Source organism: Lathyrus oleraceus, chromosome 4 (assembly GCF_024323335.1).
Source record: "Lathyrus oleraceus cultivar Zhongwan6 chromosome 4, CAAS_Psat_ZW6_1.0, whole genome shotgun sequence".
Classification (NCBI taxonomy): Eukaryota; Viridiplantae; Streptophyta; class Magnoliopsida; order Fabales; family Fabaceae; genus Lathyrus; species Lathyrus oleraceus.
This window is the reverse complement of record NC_066582.1, coordinates 186,189,807-186,210,812: the sequence shown is the minus strand read 5'-3', so window position 1 is coordinate 186,210,812 and position 21,006 is coordinate 186,189,807. Positions and strand designations below refer to the sequence as shown.

At 40.6% G+C, this 21,006-nt stretch overlaps 1 long non-coding RNA gene across 1 annotated transcript; it reads left to right on the top strand.

Annotated features, from left to right (window-relative positions):
* The first annotated feature begins 16,222 nt into the window (after nucleotides 1-16,222).
* Nucleotides 16,223-16,836, top strand: LOC127135330 (uncharacterized). Its single transcript, XR_007808516.1, has 4 exons — nucleotides 16,223-16,327; nucleotides 16,447-16,541; nucleotides 16,638-16,725; nucleotides 16,819-16,836. It is a non-coding gene; the product is annotated as an uncharacterized LOC127135330 (long non-coding RNA).
* Nucleotides 16,837-21,006: the final 4,170 nt, after the last annotated feature.

The following is a 21,006-nucleotide window of genomic DNA, read 5'->3' as shown; positions in this document are numbered from 1 at the left end:
TCTTGATCACCTTGAGCCAGGCCTCAGCTGCCTTACGGGATACAGTCAAATCAGGCGAAGAATGGAAAAACAAAGATTCTTCCACATCCTTTTCCAAAGGCGGAGTCCTTAAAGCATATCCAAACTGTCTGACTGCTAGAGAAGGATTATAGTTGATTCCTCCTCTTCTTCCTACCAACGGTACATTTGGGAAGTTCCCACAACTGTGAATAATATCCGCCCGAAGCAAGCTCCGGTCAGACCACCAAGAAATATCTTCAGCTCTCAATCCCATCAATCTCTTCGACCAACTCAACGAGTCCTCGACATCAATGAACGCTCCTGATTTGGGTAGGTGAGAACTGAACCACTTATAAAACAAAGGCGCACAACAATTCAACAATCCTCCTTTTCTATTCTCATTCCTGTGGTGCACTGAATGAAAGAAATCTCCCAACAAGGTCGGCACTGGATTTCCCAACACGAAGAGGCGTATTGCGTCCATGTCCACAAATTTGGCAACATTAGGGAACAGGACAATCCCATACACACAAAGAGCCAACACAGCATTGAAACCCCTCTGGTCACCATCTTTAAATCTCCTCTTTGCTTCTCCCAGCAAGAAACTCAAATGAAAACCACTGACTCCTCCCTTCTGACATATATTAGCCTTCAAGACTGATTTCCCCAAATATGTGGCCGAAGTAACCATGCTGAGATCGGGCAGAAACTCAGAACTCTAGAACAACAAATGTGACTTAATAGGAACTCTGAGAAAACCGGCAATCTCTTCCAAAGTAGGGACCAAAATATAATTCGGGAATGTGAAACACCTCAATGGAGGGTCATAGAACTGCAGCAGTGTAAAGAGAGCATCATGTTGATCTTTGGATAGAACCGTGATGAAACTTAGAATCAAACCGTAATCCTTCTGGAATCCTTCTAGAGAATCGTGATCCATTGACTTCATCAGTTGTTGAATAGGCTCCAAACAAACCACTGGAAACTTGTAAGCGACGTGTCTCTTCCTGCCAATATCCATCTCAGGAGAACTAGAAAACCCCGACCAGAATCAAGAAGAAGATGTAAACCCCCTAGAAATGGATAAACATGTGTTAAATGATATGAATGCAAAATGATGTGATGCAATGTAATGACATGGAAACCAGGACTGCTGTATCCGCTTGAACATCTGGCGGGTTGCACTGTCTGAAGAGAAACCCACTGAGGAATATAATACCAGACCAAAACTCTGCTCCAGAAAACCGGGTTGGTTGGAGGTTAAGGTTTCCTGAATTTAGCCCGCCCCTCACTGGTAGGTTCTAAGAACAGAAGTTTGTCAGTTTCAGCCCTTCAGTCGAGAATAATACGTTTACCACTGAAGGTTTGGCATTATTACGGGATAAAAGACCTCTGCTGACTCCCTTCAACAGGATATCCTAAAGCAAGTTCCCAGTCTCGGGGTCCTCGGATTGAGCAGCGAGAATGCGCCCACCAGAGCTAACATAATCACGTCTCGGAGGAGAGGCCTCGACTGAGTTCTCGGGAGATGGTCACCAGAGTCGACGATTTCTAGAGGAATATCTGTCGTTATGGAACACCCATAGGACAGAATATATCCAAAAGAAACCTCGTCTGGAATGTGGGTCTCATGAACGACTTATCATAGCAACATGCCACGCAAGCCTCATGACTATCCACTCTAACACCTATGTGTACACTCAAGCCTGGGTAGTGGGCTTATCTCTCATAGAATATCCCATCCCAACAAACAGACAACCCACATAACCCACAGATACAACAAACATATGTACATGAATGCAATAAGGTAAAGCAGGTAAATGCTGAAAATAAATAACTGTACAAAAGAATAAACACCCAACAAACAAGAAACCTACAAAAGCTAGGAGGGACTCGCTTAGGGAAACCGGGTCCCCAGCAGAGTCGCCAGCTGTCGCAACCCGAAAAAATGCGGTGTGCGAAAAAAACAACCGGCGTAAAAGAAATGACAGAAGAGTCGCCACCGTGCGTTATTTATCCCAAAGAAGGGAAAGGAAACGCTCGAAGTAAACCTGGAGAAAGGAAAGGAAAAGACAAGGTCTCGCAACCAAATCTTGGGTTCGGGAGTCGATTATGCGAAGGGAAGGTATTAGCACCCCTACGCATCCGTAGTACTCTACGGGATCCACTCTTGTTGTTTCTTGTCTAAAGGGTGTGTGTTTATCTAATGTACTATTTACTAAAAGGGAAAAGGGAAAAGTGACTCGCACGGATGTCGCATCCACTGCATACGTATCTCATCTGATTATGAGAATCAGAGTCTTCGTAGCTCAGCTACCTAAGGGTTAAGGATAAGTGTGCTCGCTAAGACATCGCGTCTTATGCCTACGTATCTCATCTGGAATGAGAATCAGAGCGAAACGTAGTTCAGCTAACTACGGGAATAAGGACCTCGATTGCAACTAGGGCAAGAGAAAGGGAAGGGTCTCGATCGCAACGAGGGCGAGAGAAAGGATCGCAACGAGGGTGAAAGCAAACAAGGATTAGTTGTTATTCGTTAGTCAAACTCGGCAAGACATCGCATCTTATGCCTACGTATCTCATCTGAACATGAGAATCACAGTTGCCGTAGTTCGGCTCACGCACGCCAAACAAAGCAAGACACACACAGGCAAACATGGAACCCGAATGCCAATCGCTGGACTTATATCGGCTTCCGAACCAAACACCCACACTGGAACCCAGATGCCACTTGATGGACTTATACCAGCTTCCAAGCACACAACAAGAACAGACAAACAACAAATTGCTAAGGAGTCGGGAACTCGAGCCTAGCAATCGTCAAACAAAACACACACAAAAGAAAAGAAAAAGTACCCGGAGAGGTCTCGCACGACCTCCTGCCTACGTACCTCATCTGGTATGAGAATCAGGGCGACGTAGTTCCCCTTCATAGGGATTGCCATCTGAATATGAGCTTACAAAAGGAGGACACCAGTTGTGTCAAAGGAGAGTGGGCAATGTGTTCACGTCCTAGCAGTAGGTGTCGCAGCTCGCTGAATCGAGTCTTAGGCAGTTACCTCTTTGCAATAGAACAGACTACATGCCACAAGATCGGAGACGCTCGGAAAGGTCTAGAAGTGGGGGAAGCGCTGCCCTAGAGTTGTCATGCAATATGTACTTAAGTGTTTAGGATTTACAAATGGGAATATCTACCTAATGTTAGCATGCAAAGGAATATGGGAATCCTACCTATGTTATCATACAAAAGGATATGGGAATCCTACCTATGTTATCATACAAAGGGTTCTATCTAATGGGTGCTACCTAATCGGAATAAGAATCGACGAATGGAGCAAGGAGAAGTGTTAGGTATAAGGGTAGATGGCGATGCATGAAGCAATCGACTTACAAGGTTGATGGCGATGCAAGAAGCAATCGACTTACAAGGTTGATGGCGATGCATAAAGCAATCGACTTACAAAAGGGTGGATGAATACGTGCTGGTTCTGTTAGGTTTTGAAAAATGATCACTCGACGTTGGATCGAGGTTTTGGTCTTGTTTCGAAATGGTGATCGGGTGTTCATTTTATTTCTTGTATTAACAGATGAATAAAGAATGAAAGAATATTATACATTTCATGGGAGAGGGATACATTTGTTATGAATGGGGGTTGACATGGCAATCAAGCAATATAAATATATGCCTCAAACACCATACAAGTAGGCCACAGTTAATCAAACAAGTAAGATATAAACAAGTATATAATCGAATCAAATAATCAAAGAATAAAATAATAAAGCATTAAACAATGTATGAGTGTAAGTGCAAAGGAACCGGCTCATTGTAAGAAAGCCCAAGAGTAAGCTATGTGAGGTCGATGGCGATGCTTAAAAAGCAATCGACTTACAAGGGTGTAAAAAATGGGCTCGATATTAAATCGAGAAAAACATGATTTTTATAGTTTTAAAATGGTTTTGAATTAAAATACAACAACTTTACATTATTAACAAAATGAACATATGAGTGTAATAAAGGCATAAATATAAAAAGAAACTAAAATGCTAAAAGAAAAAATAATATAGCTAAAAGAAATAAAATGCCAAAAAAGGTCACACATGAGTATTGAACCCACCCCACTCAAGAACATACACACTGCCCTTCTCCACCAGACCACTCAGGGTTATATGCTACTGAAGTACTACCTTAAATATATAAACCGGAATGAAAAAATAAATAAAAAAAAGATTAAGAACAAAACTAACATATAAAACCTTTTTTATGTTTTTGTTTATTATTATCTTTTATCTCTGTTAAACAAAACAAATTTGATTAAAAAATTAAATTAAAAAAAAGAAATGAAAACAAAGAAATGAAAACAAAAGAAAACAGAGACTCGTTGATCAGTCACCATTTATGCTAGACAGTCCACTATTTAACCGTAAATAAGTCAGGTAAACTGTGTAAATTGAAGCATTTTTAGTTAGATAGAAGCTCAATTCTATAATATTAAGTGTGTTGTTACTTATGAGTTTCTTGAGGATATTTTACACTTTTTGGTATGTTAGCAGGTAAAAAGCTAGTTTGGAAGCTCAGGAAATCAAATGTAAGATGCGAAATCGAGCCCGAGCAAGAAAACGGAAGAAAAAGCCAATTTTTGGAGAACCTGCTGTCCATACGCGTATGGCCTTACATGATACGCGTATGGACCTTCCCAGTACGCGTATCATACGCAAATGACCAGAGGGATGGAAAATTCAGCCAAAAGACCAGCTTCTGGTGATACGCGTACCAGTCTGGGCAATACGCGTACCAGTCTGGGCAATACGCGTACCAGACTGGGCAATACGCGTATCAGAGGCTGTGTTACGTGTAGTACGCGTTTGGGACCAGCCAATACGCGTATGGGACAGCTCAATACGCGTATGGAGCATAAAATCAGGAAAAATCCAACTGAATAGCTTTTAAGAGGCCAGACCACGATTTTCCGGGGGTTGGACATTTTTTGGAGAAAAAAGACGCGTTTCGAGAGCGGGAGACTCAACGAATATCAAAGGATTCATATGTTCAAGAGTTTTCCGACTATTGAAGATTGATTCCTCACGAAATTCTGTAATGACAACAGTATTAATCTTTGTTTTTACTTTTAGTATGAGTAGCTAAACCCCCATTGCTAGGGGGGTGACCCTGATTCTGAATGTGACAGATTTGATGTTTATGAAAGTATTGCTTATTTCTTCTTTTCCATTAATTTGTTCTTATCGCCGTTCTTTGTGCTTTATTCGTCGGACCAACGAATGATGATTAATATGAATAGTGTAAGCTGGACAGCAATTATTCATTGACCTGGATAAGAACTTTGGATAGTAAAAATAACCTAGGACTAGGGATTTTCTATCTGACCGGTAATTCTTGATATGTGAATGCTTGAGTATGAACCTAATTGTTTATGGACATAGTAATTAGGTTACATAATCAAAGGTCTATTACTAAGGACTTAGGACTAGAGACCCTTGAGGACCGGAATTAATTTGACAGGAATATTGTCTAAGTCTTCATAAATTATATCTGTTACAGGAAGATTCATTCACCGAACCCTAGCAATCTTCTCTCATTTGTATCTCGTTCAACCTTTTTACTTGTTTTCTTTATTTGAAATTGGTAGGATAATTACTCACCACACAAAAACCAAAGACTTTTGTCTAATTGAAACAATCTATAAACTCTGTATTGTCAAGCAGTCCTTGAGATCGACAAACGGGGAAATTCCCTTTTATTACTACAGTGAGAAAAATAGTACAGTTGCTATTTTCCCATCAAGTTTTTGGCGCCGTTGCCGGGGACTGCCAAAGATAGTAGAGTTTATTAAGTTATTTTCAATTAGAATTTTGTTGCTCTGCATCTAAAATTTTATTTATTGTTAATTGTATTTTTAATATCATTATAACTAACTTCTGTCTAATCTGTGTATGCGAGGTAAGGCCTCAGCTGATTTTCATTTTGACGCAGAACCAGAGAGAACATTGCACAAAAAGCTCAGAGAAGCTAGAAGAAAGAAACTGGCCAACTCTGACACCGAAGAACCGGCCACACCTGTCACACCAGTTTCTGTTCACTCCGAAAAATCTGAGTCAGACACAGATTCACATACAGATACTGAAAACATGGCTGCAGACCCACCTCAAGCGGAAAGACTTTTAGGTGATTATGGCAGACAGAATAACCCAGCAGTGCGGTTGACCATTGTTAACCAACCTGTTAATGTTGCTCACTTCCAGTTACATCCCTCAACTATCCGCCAATTAGAAAGCAAACCTTTTGCAGGAAAGATCAATGAGGATGCAAACAAGCATCTGCAGAGGTTTCTGACTATGACTACATCATTAAAAATTGATGGGCATTCTGAAGAGGCAAAGAGATTGGTCATGTTCCCATTCACGTTATCTGAGGACGCTGAGGAATGGTTCTATTCCCTACCCGCCGGAAGCATTACTACTTGGCAACAAATGGAAACAGCATTCTTGAACGAATATTTTCATGCTTCTGTGTATATCCGTAAGAGGTATGACATTGTGAATTTTAAACAGAAAGACGGAGAGACACTTGGAGATGCATACAAAAGATTCAAGAGATGTTTAGTTGCATGTCCTACACATAATCTGGATGAAACTGAACAAATGCAGAATTTTGTAAACGGGCTGAAAATGAAAACTAAGCAACTCATTGATACAGCTGCTGGTGGCTCATCTAATTTTTCAACAGCAACCGGTATCAAAAAGATCATCGAAGCTATTGCAGCAAATGAGCATTTGGAATTATATGACCGTACTGTGAATCAGCCAGAGGGAAAAATTGACTTGAAATTAGCAAATCAGGTGGTGAAAATGGAAGACCAGGTTGCTGCTGAGGTTGAAAGAAGATTGAAAGCTATGAATTTAGGTACCCAGACTGTTGCTCAAGTGCAACCGGTTCCGACCATGATTTGTGAGATTTGTAGTGGACCACACTTTACCATGCATTGTGTTGCAACCGCAGAACAAGTGCAAGCTATAAATTACTTGAGGCAGAATAATCCCTACTCCAATACTTATAATCCGGGGTGGAAAAATCATCCTAATTTCTCTTGGAAAGATCAGCAGGGTAATATTCAGAACCAAGGACCTCCACAACAACAACCACCGTACCAACAACAACCTTATCAGCAACAAGTTCCAAAGAAAGCTGATTGGGAGATTGCTATAGAGAAGATGGCTACCCAGAGTATGCAATTTCAGGAAGAAACCAGAAATAATCAAAAGAGCACCAATGCATCCATTAAAAATCTGGAGATTCAATTGGGTCAGATAGCACAACAGATAACAAATTCCCAAACACCAGGCGCATTACCTAGTGCAACAGTGACAAATCCGAGGGAGCACAATAATGTGAGTGCGGTAACAACAAGAAGCGGGAAATCTGTTGAAGATCTTAAGAAGAAGGATGAAGAAGAAGATCAATTGCTTGAAGGGGACCTGGAAATCTTAGAAAATAAGACACCAACTGAGGAAGAAAGTGTGACAATGCCGGTGGTGAAAGAAAAGCTACCTGAACCAAAACCCATCATTAAGCTTCCATTCCCACAAAGAAACAAAAAGAAGAAGCAAGATGAGAAAAATTTTCAGAAATTCATGGAGTTGTTCAGGAAACTAGAAATCAATATTCCATTCTCTGAGGCGCTCGAGCAGATGCCTATCTATGCGAAGTTCATGAAAGACATCATCTCCAAGAAGCGCACCACTGACACTGACCCTGTTATATTAACTGAAACTTGTAGTGCTATTTTGCAGGGTATGAAGATTCCAGTAAAGAAGCCAGATAGAGGTTCTGTGACCATCCCGTGTACCATTGGAGATAGGTCTTTTAAAAGGGCGCTGATTGATTTGGGGGCTAGTGTTAGCCTTATGCCTTTGTCTATTTACAGGAAGCTGGGAATTGGAAATGTTCAGGATACCAGAATGACACTTCAATTTGCTGACCACTCAGTGAAGAGACCTTTTGGGGTAGTTGAGGATGTTCTGGTCAAAGTTGATAAATTTGTTTTTCCTGTTGATTTTGTAATTTTAGAAATGCCAGAAGATGAAGAGATACCTCTGATTCTGGGAAGACCTTTCTTAGAAACAGGTAGAGGCATGATAGACATTGAGGGAGGTACCTTGACCCTAAAAGTATATGATGAAGAGCTCAGAATTGATGTCCGGGAAACTATGAAACATAAAGAGGAGATGTGTACAAACCACTCTGTTGAAGTAATTGATCAAATGGTAACTAGCACAATGCAAAGCAAGTTTCCTGAATTACCATTGGAAAGAGTTCTTAGTCTGTCGGTCAGAGAGATTGAAGAGAATGATGATGAAAAAGAAAAATAAGTGCTTGCCATGCTGGATACACAACCTCTTTGGATGAAATCCAAACCACGTCGGTGGGAGGATCTGAGATCCTCACCAGAATTAGAAAATGAAAAGGTAAGTAAACCAGGTATAAATTTTGAATTAAAACAATTGCCTGTAAATCTTAAATATGTCTTTCTAGGATCTGGAACAAATTATCCTGCTATTATCAGTTCTGAGCTAAATGCCATAGATGAGGAAAAGTTGATACAGGTACTAAAGAAGCATAAAAGTGCTATTGGATGGACTATTGAGGATTTAAAAGGTATTAGCCCCACAGTGTGCATGCATAAGATACTGATGGAGGATAATCAGAAACCAGTAGTGCAACCACAGAGGAGGTTAAACCCAGCAATGAAAGAAGTGGTAAGGAAAGAGGTTGTAAAGTTGTTAGATTCGGGAATGATTTACCCCATTTCTGACAGCTCGTGGGTGAGTCCAGTGCATGTGGTACCCAAGAAAGGAGGAACCACAGTAATTTTAAATGAAAAGAATGAACTGATCCCAACTCGCACAGTGACAGGGTGGCGAGTATGCATCGATTACAGAAGACTGAACACTGCAACAAGAAAGGACCATTTTCCTCTCCCGTTTATTGATCAAATGTTAGAAAGACTTGCAGGTCATGAGTATTATTGCTTTCTGGATGGATATTCGGGATACAACCAAATTTCTGTAGCCCCGGAAGATCAGGAAAAAACCGCATTTACCTGTCCTTATGGTATTTTCGCTTACAGACGGATGCCATTTGGGCTGTGCAATGCCCCAGCTACTTTTCAGAGATGTATGACATCTATATTCTCCGACATGCTTGAGAAGTATATGGAGGTGTTTATGGATGATTTCTCTGTGTTTGGTTCTTCTTTTGATAATTGTTTAGCTAACTTGTCTCTTGTTTTGCAAAGATGTCAGGAAACTAACCTTATTCTCAATTGGGAGAAATGTCATTTCATGGTGCAGGAAGGAATTGTGCTAGGACACAAAATTTCCCACAAAGGAATTGAAGTGGATAAAGCCAAAGTGGAGGTGATAGCTAACCTCCCACCTCCTGTGAATGAAAAAGGGATAAGGAGTTTTTTGGGTCATGCAGGTTTTTATCGCAGGTTTATCAGAGACTTCTCAAAAGTCGCAAAACTGTTGACTGATTTGCTAGTCAAAGACAAGCAATTTAATTTTGATAAAAACTGCATGGTAGCTTTCGAAACTTTAAAGAGTAAGTTGATCAGTGCACCTGTTGTAATCGCCCCCGATTGGTCCTTGCCTTTCGAAATAATGTGTGATGCAAGTGACCTTGCTGTGGGGGCTGTCCTAGGACAGAGAAAGGACAAATTATTGCATGTGATTTATTATGCTAGTCATGTCCTTAACCCGGCCCAAATGAATTATGCAACTACCGAAAAGGAGTTGTTGGCCGTGGTTTATGCTTTTGACAAATTTAGATCATATTTGCTTGGTTCAAAAGTCATTGTGTATACTGATCATGCTGCTTTAAAGTATTTGTTTGCTAAGCAGGAATCAAAGCCGAGACTTTTGAGATGGATCCTCCTCCTTCAGGAGTTTGATTTGGAAATCAAAGACAAAAAGGGGTGCGAGAACACGGTCGCGGATCACTTATCTCGCATGTCCCCAATCAAAGAAACTGAGGAGGACCATCCTATTCGGGACACATTCGTTGATGAGAAAATACTTGCTGTTCAGGAGATACCATGGTTTGCTGACTATGCGAACTATGTGGTAGGTGGGGTTATACCTGATGACTTTAATTCTCACCAAAAGAAAAAGTTTCTTTATGATTGCAGGTTATACCTATGGGATGATCCATTTCTCTACAAAAAGGGAGTGGATGGTTTGATCAGAAGATGTGTTCCAGAAAGAGAGCAAGCCGATATTCTGAAAGCTTGTCATAATTCAGAGTATGGTGGACATTTCAGTGGAGACAGAATTGCATCAAAAGTCCTCCAATCAGGTTTCTATTGGCCGTCACTATTCAAGGATGCAAATTCTATAGTACGAGAATGTGACAAGTGCCAACGAATGGGTAACATTACAAAACGGAATCAGATGCCGCAAAACTCCATGCTAGAAGTGGAGCTGTTTGATGTTTGGGGAATTGATTTTATGGGACCCTTTCCGCCATCATCTGGTAAGAATTACATATTGGTTGCGGTCGATTATGTGTCAAAGTGGGTAGAAGCTGTGGCATTACCAACAAATGATGCTAAAGTGGTGGTGAAGTTCTTGAGGCATAACATCTTCTCTAGGTTTGGGGTACCACGAGCTTTAATTAGTGACCAAGGTACGCATTTCATAAATAAACTCTTGGAGAATCTGTTGAAGAAGTATAATGTCAAACATAAGATAGCCACACCATATCACCCCCAGACGAGTGGGCAAGTGGAAGTATCCAACCGTCAAATAAAGCAAATCTTAGAAAAGACGGTAAGTGCTTCTCGGAAAGATTGGTCAGTAAAGTTGGATGATGCATTGTGGGCATACAGGAATGCATTTAAAACACCAATATGTATGTCTCCCTATCAATTAGTTTACGGTAAGGCTTGTCATTTACCACTCGAACTCGAGCACAGAGCTTTCTGGGCCTCCAAATTCCTAAACTGTGATCTTTTTAAAGCTGGTGAATCCCGAATTCTTCAACTTCATGAGTTGGAAGAATTCAGGAATCAAGCTTATGAAAATGCCAAAATTTACAAAGAACAAACAAAAAAATGGCATGATCAAAAGATACAGAAGAGGGAATTTCGGGAGGGACAACTTGTACTTTTGTTTAATTCCAGGTTGAAGTTGTTCCAAGGGAAATTGAGGTCAAGATGGTCTGGACCGTTCGTCATTAACAAAGTACTTCCGTATGGAGCAATAGAGCTTAAAAATGAGAAAAATGGCGACACTTTCAAAGTTAATGGTCAGAGGTTGAAACCATACAATCCAGGTGAAGGGGGACCAATTGAAACTGTTACACTCATCTGAGTATGAGGTGTCCCGTCGAGCCATGCGACGTTAAACGAAGCGCTGCTTGGGAGGCAACCCAAGGGAGGTTTGATTATTTTTGTCATTTTATTTTTGCCGAGTCGGTTATTGTTAAGAAAAGAAATTTTTTTAATAGAAAACAAAAAGAAAAACTTTTTTTGAAAATGAACCTGCCAATACGCGTATGGGTCTTTTAATACGCGTATTGGACACCAAAGATGCAAGCCTCTGGTGAAACACGTATGATACGCGTATAGACGAAGCATACGCGTATCATACGCGTAAGGGACCAGGCCATACGCGTATTACCTTATGATACGTGATCTGTTACGCAGATCATTTTTTACACTTGTTTCAGCAGCGTATGATACGCGTATGGCATAGTGATACGCGTAAGGTACGCGTAAGGGAGCCTGATACGCGTATTTGCAGCGTATCATACGCGTATCAGTTTTAGGGGTCTGCATATATAGTTTTTGTCCGTACGGATTTCATTTTCTCACTTTTTCATTACGTATTTTCTGCGTATTACTGTGATTTTTCTCTGTTTTCTTCTTTTTCATTCAGTCCACAGATCATTATCATGTCTCAATCACCAAACGAGGTCAACACATTCCGTACCACCTACCATGAAGATAGATATGAGCAAATCAAGAATTGCAACATGGTCGAAGAAAAACATTGGATGTATCAGAATGACACGTATCCAGAGGTCACTAATATTCTGAAAAAGCAAAAGCTGATATACTTCAATGACAAAATCCAACCGGTTTCACTGGATCTGATCTGGGAGTTCTATGCCAATGCACTACGGGTAACATCTGATGAGGAAGACCCCACAGGGAATGCATCGTTCGTTTCATGGGTAAGGGGCAAAGTGGTCAAATATGATGGGAAAACGATTAACAGTGTGCTGAAATGCAAATTTTATGAGTCCATTTGCCTGTTTGCCGAAATGAAACGATCAGACAAGAACTACTGGCCTTACACTGATATGAAGAACTCACTGATTAGGCCAGGTCACGATTGGGCACCCACTTCAAAAATTTCTCCGACGAAGATTATGGTGGTTGATCTCGCTCCGATTCCGAAGGCATTGGCCTATTTCATTCATCATAATCTGAGTACTAATCGAAGCGGGTCAGAATTGATATCCGAACGTGCCCTACTGCTCCATCAGATCCTGCATCAGAAACAAGTGAATATTGGACAGATCATAGCTGCTGATATGGATGACATCGCTCAGTCGCCTAAGAAATCCTTAGGCCATGCGACGGTGATTTACCTGCTGTGCAAGAAAGCGGGTGTTCCGGACTTTTCTGATTCGCTGATGTTGCGACCGGCTGCACCGCTGAACGCCAATTGGATGAAGGAGAGGACGGTCACAGATGATCCGCCCCGACCTCTGAGGCAACCACGAGACAGGGAGGGAAGCACCAGTGCTCCGCACCAGGAGGCTCAGCCGAATGCAGCAGAGACACAGCCACCTCAGCCTCCTCCTATTGATGAGAACTCCAGAGAGTACCGGATGCAGATGTCACAATTTTGTGTTATGCAGGACTTCTGCTTCCAGTATGGGCTATCAGGGAGAGTTTTGACTCATCAGACGGATCTGTGGGAGGAGGCACAGCGCTTCAGAGATAGATTCTCGGGACCGCCTCCAGCACCTCATTTTGGCCAGTTCACCTTTCCTTGGTGGAACCAGCCAGTTCAGATAGGGGGAGAGATTCCGCAGCAGCCACCGCAGCAGCCACCGCACCAGACACCCCCTCAGCAGCAGCAGTCTCCGTCGGGCCACACAGAGACGTTGACGCCTATCTCTGCCTTCGCACGAGGGCAGACTATCTTGGATCCGACAGATATGATTAACTTTGATACCCATATGCAGGACGGTGGTCAGAGTGATTGATTTTGCTTGTTGTTTTTGTACTTTTGGTTTTTTTGTGTAATTTTGGTTTTTTTTTTAGTTAGTTATTCAGTTTTTAATTTCTGTTGCTTTGATGTAACCACCTATTATGGGTTGGCTTATTCTAATGAATTTGATTTGGTTTACCTCCAGTTTCCTGTTTATTGCATTAGATACGTGACTATGTCTGGCTATTGGTTTTCTTGATCACGTACACCAACTACTTGGGCGTTCTCTCTTTCAGTCCCCTGACTGTAGATACTGTTGTTTATGATTGGACGCACTGGTTAAGATTAACATCAGAACCACGAGCATGAGCTTTGAACTCAGAGGCATGATAGAACAAGTCAGCTTAACCCGTCCTGGTGAGTTCATAAAAAGCCAAACACTTATTATCATATGAGCGATATCAGGTATGTCTTTATCAATCTTGGTTTGCGTACGTTCTTTTGTTATTATTAGCTGTACGAATACACACACTGAGGCATGTTTTTTGTTATCACCTAGAGCCTTTCTAGCCATCCCATTATTATTATTATCCATTGTTTTACCCTGTTGAGCCTTTAATCATTTATTGTTGATATACCCGTTTTTTTTTTCTAATCCCATGACCTTGGACCTATCCTACCCTGTTCAGAGTATGTGAGAATTGATTTCATATCTACGTTTCTATCTAAGTTTGGGGTTGCTGTTGGTATAGCAACCTTTAAGTTTGGGGTAGCTTTGCAGTACAGGAATAGTATGTGAATGTCGTATAAAAAAAAAGAAAAAGAAAAAAGAAAAAAAAATAATGATAAAAAGAAAGAAAGAGAAAAGCGAAGAGCAGCTTTTGAAAGATGCTACATTCACTAGAAAGAAAAGGCAAAGAGGATTGCATAACCCTACAGGAAGAATAGAAAAGAAACATAGTAAAAGAATGACTTCATGTACTCTGAACCAAAAAAAAAATAATAATAATAATAATAATAAACATAAACCCTAGGTTCCACTTTCATAGCCTACCTAAACCCAAGCCCCGTTACAACCCTAAAAGACCTCAAAAAGTGTGTGTGATTGTACATGTTGATAGGATGAGAGAATTTATTCAAACTGTTGATTTGATATTGCATATTGTGATTTGAGAGTGATAACACTTTAACCCAGAGAGACTTGGTGAGAGTGTGATATAAGCTGACAGGTAAAGTCATATCTCTGAGGGAAAGAGTTTCTAGCTCGGTGGCTATGTGGAAGAATCAGAAAACCTGAAAAACATCAAGAGGTCCAGTGCGAAAAATTTCAGCAGTATTGTGGTAAGAACTGTTTTACAGTAAGTTTGGGGTGACATGATCTTTGATGGTAATAAAATGTTACTTGAGGACAAGCAACAAGCTAAGTTTGGGGTTGTGATCAGTCACCATTTATGCTAGACAGTCCACTATTTAACCGTAAATAAGTCAGGTAAACTGTGTAAATTGAAGCATTTTTAGTTAGATAGAAGCTCAATTCTATAATATTAAGTGTGTTGTTACTTATGAGTTTCTTGAGGATATTTTACACTTTTTGGTATGTTAGCAGGTAAAAAGCTAGTTTGGAAGCTCAGGAAATCAAATGTAAGATGCGAAATCGAGCCCGAGCAAGAAAACGGAAGAAAAAGCCAATTTTTGGAGAACCTGTTGTCCATACGCGTATGGCCTTACATGATACGCGTATGGACCTTCCCAGTACGCGTATCATACGCAAATGACCAGAGGGATGGAAAATTCAGCCAAAAGACCAGCTTCTGGTGATACGCGTACCAGTCTGGGCAATACGCGTACCAGTCTGGGCAATACGCGTATCAGAGGCTGTGTTACGTGTAGTACGCGTTTGGGACCAGCCAATACGCGTATGGGACAGCTCAATACGCGTATGGAGCACAAAATCAGGAAAAATCCAACTGAATAGCTTTTAAGAGGCCAGACCACGATTTTCCGGGGGTTGGACATTTTTTGGAGAAAAAAGACGCGTTTCGAGAGCGGGAGACTCAACGAATATCAAAGGATTCATATGTTCAAGAGTTTTCCGACTATTGAAGATTGATTCCTCACGAAATTCTGTAATGACAACAATATTAATCTTTGTTTTTACTTTTATTATGAGTAGCTAAACCCCCATTGCTAGGGGGGTGACCCTGATTCTGAATGTGACAGATTTGATGTTTATGAAAGTATTGCTTATTTCTTCTTTTCCATTAATTTGTTCTTATCGCCGTTCTTTGTGCTTTATTCGTCGGACCAACGAATGATGATTAATATGAATAGTGTAAGCTGGACAGCAATTATTCATTGACCTGGATAAGAACTTTGGATAGTAAAAATAACCTAGGACTAGGGATTTTCTATCTGACCGGTAATTCTTGATATGTGAATGCTTGAGTATGAACCTAATTGTTTATGGACATAGTAATTAGGTTACATAATCAAAGGTCTATTACTAAGGACTTAGGACTAGAGACCCTTGAGGACCGGAATTAATTTGACAGGAATATTGTCTAAGTCTTCATAAATTATATCTGTTACAGGAAGATTCATTCACCGAACCCTAGCAATCTTCTCTCATTTGTATCTCGTTCAACCTTTTTACTTGTTTTCTTTATTTGAAATTGGTAGGATAATTACTCACCACACAAAAACCAAAGACTTTTGTCTAATTGAAACAATCTATAAACTTTGTATTGTCAAGCAGTCCTTGAGATCGACAAACGGGGAAATTCCCTTTTATTACTACAGTGAGAAAAATAGTACACTTGCTATTTTCCCATCACTCGTCTTCTTCTCTCCCACCTCACAAACTCAACCTTCCCCCAACAATGGCAATCTCACGAACTCGCACCTCTCGTCCCTCTTATGACATCAACAAAACCCTCTCACGCTCTCCAACTCAGTGAATCGAACTCTCTCAACTCTCACAAATATTTTCAACAACAAAACAAGAGAAGGATAACAAGAAAGAAAAAGAGTCCTTACAAAGTGTCGCGGCGGTGGTGGTGAAGGACGCGAAGAAGCTGGCCTCCAGGTAATTGATTTTGGGATCTTAGGGTTCCTTCTCAGATTTTCGCCTTCAGGTCTTTGTTGTTCTCTAGGTTTTTTCTTCGTCCCTCACTGATTTCTCCCTTTTTATAATCCCATTGCTAGGGTTTGGATGAGATCAAAAGAGTATGGAATTGGAAGTGCTTTCTTTTTTGTGCTGCTCTGTTGTCTATCCCATTTTGGTGTTTGCTCTGAAAAAGGTAACATGTACCTTGTACTTCTTCTGTGAAAATGTTTCATTTTTGTGGCTTGTGAATTTTTTACCATCTTACCGAGTTGTTGTGATTTTACTGCAGTGAATTTTCTTGCAACTTTGAGGCTTCTGTTAACAACACTCAACCTTGCAAGAGTAGCTTGTTTCTCCATGTGAAAACTTCACTGTTGGTAAGAAACAAATTCACCACTGTAACTCACTTGAATATATGTTTTCTCTTTTTTGGAATTGGACTGATTTTGGTGTGTTGTTGTATGCTGCAGGACATGGTTGTTGGTGATGCTGCAGAAGGCATTGCCTTGGTTCATGTTGCACCTTGCATTGGTTTTGTTGGCAAGATTGAACCAATGTATTGAATTGGTCTTGCTGCAGGGTATGGATTTGTCAATTGCTGGTTTCTATCAATGTATGTTGTGCACAACTAGTTCCAGTTGTGGTTTGACTCTCCTCATATGATGCAGGTAAGGCCAAAGTTAAGCTGGAAATAGCCAGGGTTTGGAGGTGGTTGTGGAGTTCTCCATTTGGCAAGAAAAAAAGTCCATTGAGGTAAGTGTACATGCTATTGGCTGCTGCATTGACTCAAGCCAAGGTTTGTGATGCTTGCTGCAGCCTTGTATTGTAGCAGGTCAAGCTGGACTTAGTTAGGCTACTGCTTGGTCGAAGTTTTGATGGCTTAAATTAAAGTTTTCATGTGTTGTTTGCTGCAGGATTGATACCAGTTGAGATGGTCAAAACCAAATGCCATGTAGTTAGCAGCCTATGCATCCTTGGTCTATTTCTGTTCAAGACCCTATGGTAATATACTGATTTTACAGGCCAATGTCATGTATGTCTGATCTTGCCAATCCACTGCCTGGTATGGCCTTATTTGGATCACTGCAGTCATGATTTGGTGTTGTACAGGACCAAGGTTTTGATGTTGTATACCTGCTATTTTGGCCATGATTTGCATGAATCTACAGGATGATGACAGGGTTATGGCTGCTGCAGGACCACGATTGCAGGATGCTTGCCAAGGTGAATTCAGTGCCAAATACACATGAGTTGTCTTGTCCAAATAACCACTGTAAGTGCAACATATGATCATGTGATTGTGGTGTCTTGTTTGTGGTGAATGCAAGGCCTGGTGGTAGGGTGAGGGTTGGCCTTCTTGTTTGCTGAATTGGTTTTGGTTTGCATTGTGTGTAATGAATAGCTAGTTCAACCTATGGCTTGGCATGCTTCATGGATAAAAATGGTTGTGTCTTTCAACTGATCCAAGAAAAACAAAACATTTTGGCACTCATGCTGTAGAATAAATGCCAAGTTTTGACTTGGATTCCCAGGTGTGATATGGATTTGAATGTCATTCTGTCATTGATTCTTTCCAATATTAATGTTGCTCTAGGCCTAGCATTGACTTGCTTGTTATTTGTGCAGAATTGTCATTGCAACATGCTGGTGTAAGTCTGAGCATGGTATTGGTCTATCTTTGCTTGAGTGCTTTTGCAACATAGCAATGTTGGTTGCAAATCATCTCATTTGGCATGTGTACCTATTATGGCATTGCAACAGCAAGAACTGGCTTAGGATGACTTGGATACCATGATATGATGAATCTAGAGTGGTATACTGCTCCAAACTCCAACTTGGCTAATGTCCCTGCAGTCGGTAAGACGTTCCTTGGTTTTGCTTATTGAACAACTGAGTTTGTCATGTGTGTTGGCTGTTGTAGTAGTAGGATATTCATGTACAAAAAAAACCTTGGTTGTCATACCTTGCAGCATCTCTGAACTGGTTTTATAAGGCTATTGTACCTTGATGCTTTAACTGTAGCTGGTGCATTATAGCCTGACTATTGGTATGGCTTGTTGATAGTTTTTGACATGTCATGACTGAGTTTGGTTATGCTAGATTATTTCTGCAGGGAGGTGTCATGCTTGCAGCAGCAGGATTGGTATACAATGCGTTTGTGACTGCAGGCTTATGGTCTGCTGTACAAGCTGCAGGGTGTTGGTTTATGGGCATAAACATGATGTGTGGATTTTGCATTGGCAACAGCAGCAAGCAAGGCATGACAATGTTCTTGCGCCTGCAGCCATGGTGAGATTTTCCATCTTGCTGAGTTTTGGATTCAGTCAGGCTTCAATGTGCGCTTCAAGGTATCTCAGGTCATGTTTATGTGATTGCAGGACATGTTTGGCCAGATGGAGTTAGGGTTGGAAGTGCAGCAACACATATGACATGGTGGACATGAAATTGAACATGAGTCAAATTACTTAAAAATGAAGAAACCAAACAAAAGTATATCAAATCAAAACCTTTGGATGAAGCATCAAGGCCAAATGGGTTAGATTAGGTTTTTGATGGTCAAGAAATGGGGAGGTTGACTTTGGTCAAAGTTGACCAAAAAGTCAACTGTTGACCAAAGTCAACAATAGGCCAAAACTTCATTTTTTTTGTATTTTCTTTGTAAATGGAATTCAATGGACAATTATGGGTGAATTTAGGGTTTAATGAAATTGGGTTGACTTTGGTCAAAGTTGACCAAAAAGTCAACTGTTGATCAAAGTCAACAGTTGGTCAAAAATGCCAAATTTTGTATTTTTTGTATGGAGTCAAATGTAATGAAATAAAATTGAAATGGATTAACAAAATGGTTTGAAGTTGGTTTCACAATTGGTTTAATCATGACTTGAATGTTTGACTTTTGAAAAAAATAACTTGACTGATAATGTGTATGAACAAAAACATGAAATGAGACCATAAGGTTAGGGTTTTGGCATAGTATCCATGAACCAATAACATGACTAGTAAGTGGCTTGCCACACAAGAAACCAGGTTGTTCAGATGACCCAGACCATAGAAATATCCACAATCACAACACCAAAACTTTTGGATAAAAAAACAAACTTCATATGAAACCCAAGTAAGGTTAGGCCAAGCATGCCAAACAAACATCAAAGATTTAGGACCAAAATCGGGGTATGACAAGATGTATGCATGCAAATGGTAAAACTTTGTAGGGATATGTGTCCACAAAGGCAACGATCAGGAGGGAATCGACAATCCCCATGAATAATTCATTCTATGGGGCAGAGACTCTACCGGGGAGTAAAGGGATGAAAACGCGTGAGCAGGTCACGACCTGAAACTTGCTAAGAGACACGGAGAGAATCAATGAAATAAATCAATGGAAGGACTCGAGCTGACTCGAAGATGCATGTATTGGGGAATATGCCAATACAGCAAAATTATTCGCAACGGATACTTCGGATAAAAATCCGGACTCAGGTGGGGATGTCTGCTAAGGACTCAGCTGAGGAAATAACAAATGAGGTATTACCGGTTACTGGGTAATAAGCTCAAAAAGAGATCATGTAATCCCACCGGCATAAGGGTGAGGGGAAAACATGCTCAGGGAGAATGAATATCTAAGACCGGTATAAGGGTGAGAGATATCAAACATCCAAAACGTCTGAGGACGACCTAAAAGGTATATTTCAACTCAGGAACATCTGACTCCACAAGGGACAAAAAAGTCATAATAGGGAGCAGAAGGAAGGAACACCAGGGATGCCGGTTACTGGGCATATAATAGGTGACCAACCAAAGCGTGAATTGAGGAATAATCCCAAGACACTCATCATCCAAAAAGAGGGCAAAAAGCAAACTCGATTACGGGATGGACATTCGATTCCACAAAGGGATACGAATCTTACTCAACTAGGGAAGAACAAAAGGCTTCGACCAAAGAGTGCATGAGATATATTATCTATTACCGTCAGAACGTAGATAATATACTCGCATGGAAGATTATACACAACCGGTTACTAGGTTAATAAAGGATAAATCGACCGTGAGAGAAAGGCATCGGGATACCGAAACTAAGTATATAATGACGACCATTCAAAGGGAGCAACAAATATTACTATAGCGGGGTATTCGTTACCATTGGAGATATTGACTAAATCCAAGGTAAATCATACAAAGTCGAGTCGCCACCGCACTTCTATTTATCCAAAGGAATGGTTAGAAAGCGAACAAAAACCTAATAGTTTTAACAAAAACTAGTAAAAAGAAACAGAGATCTGGGTAAGGGGGTTGGTTATGCAATGGGAAGGTGTTAGGCACCCAAAACATCCTAGGTACTTGAAGCGGTGTATTCGTTACCATTGGAGATATTGACTAAATCCAAGGTAAATCATACAAAGTCGAGTCGCCACCGCACTTCTATTTATCCAAAGGAATGGTTAGAAAGCAAACAAAAACCTACAAAGTTTTACAAACAAAACTAGTAAAAGACAAAGATCTGGGTAAGGGGGTTGGTTATGTCATGGGAAGGTGTTAGGCACCCACAACATCTTAGGTACTCCTAGGGAGCCCTTTTCACACATTGTTGCAAAGGTTATTGTTTATGAAATTATTTTGTGCAAACATGATTGAAGAGATGAGAGAAGAATATACAAGTT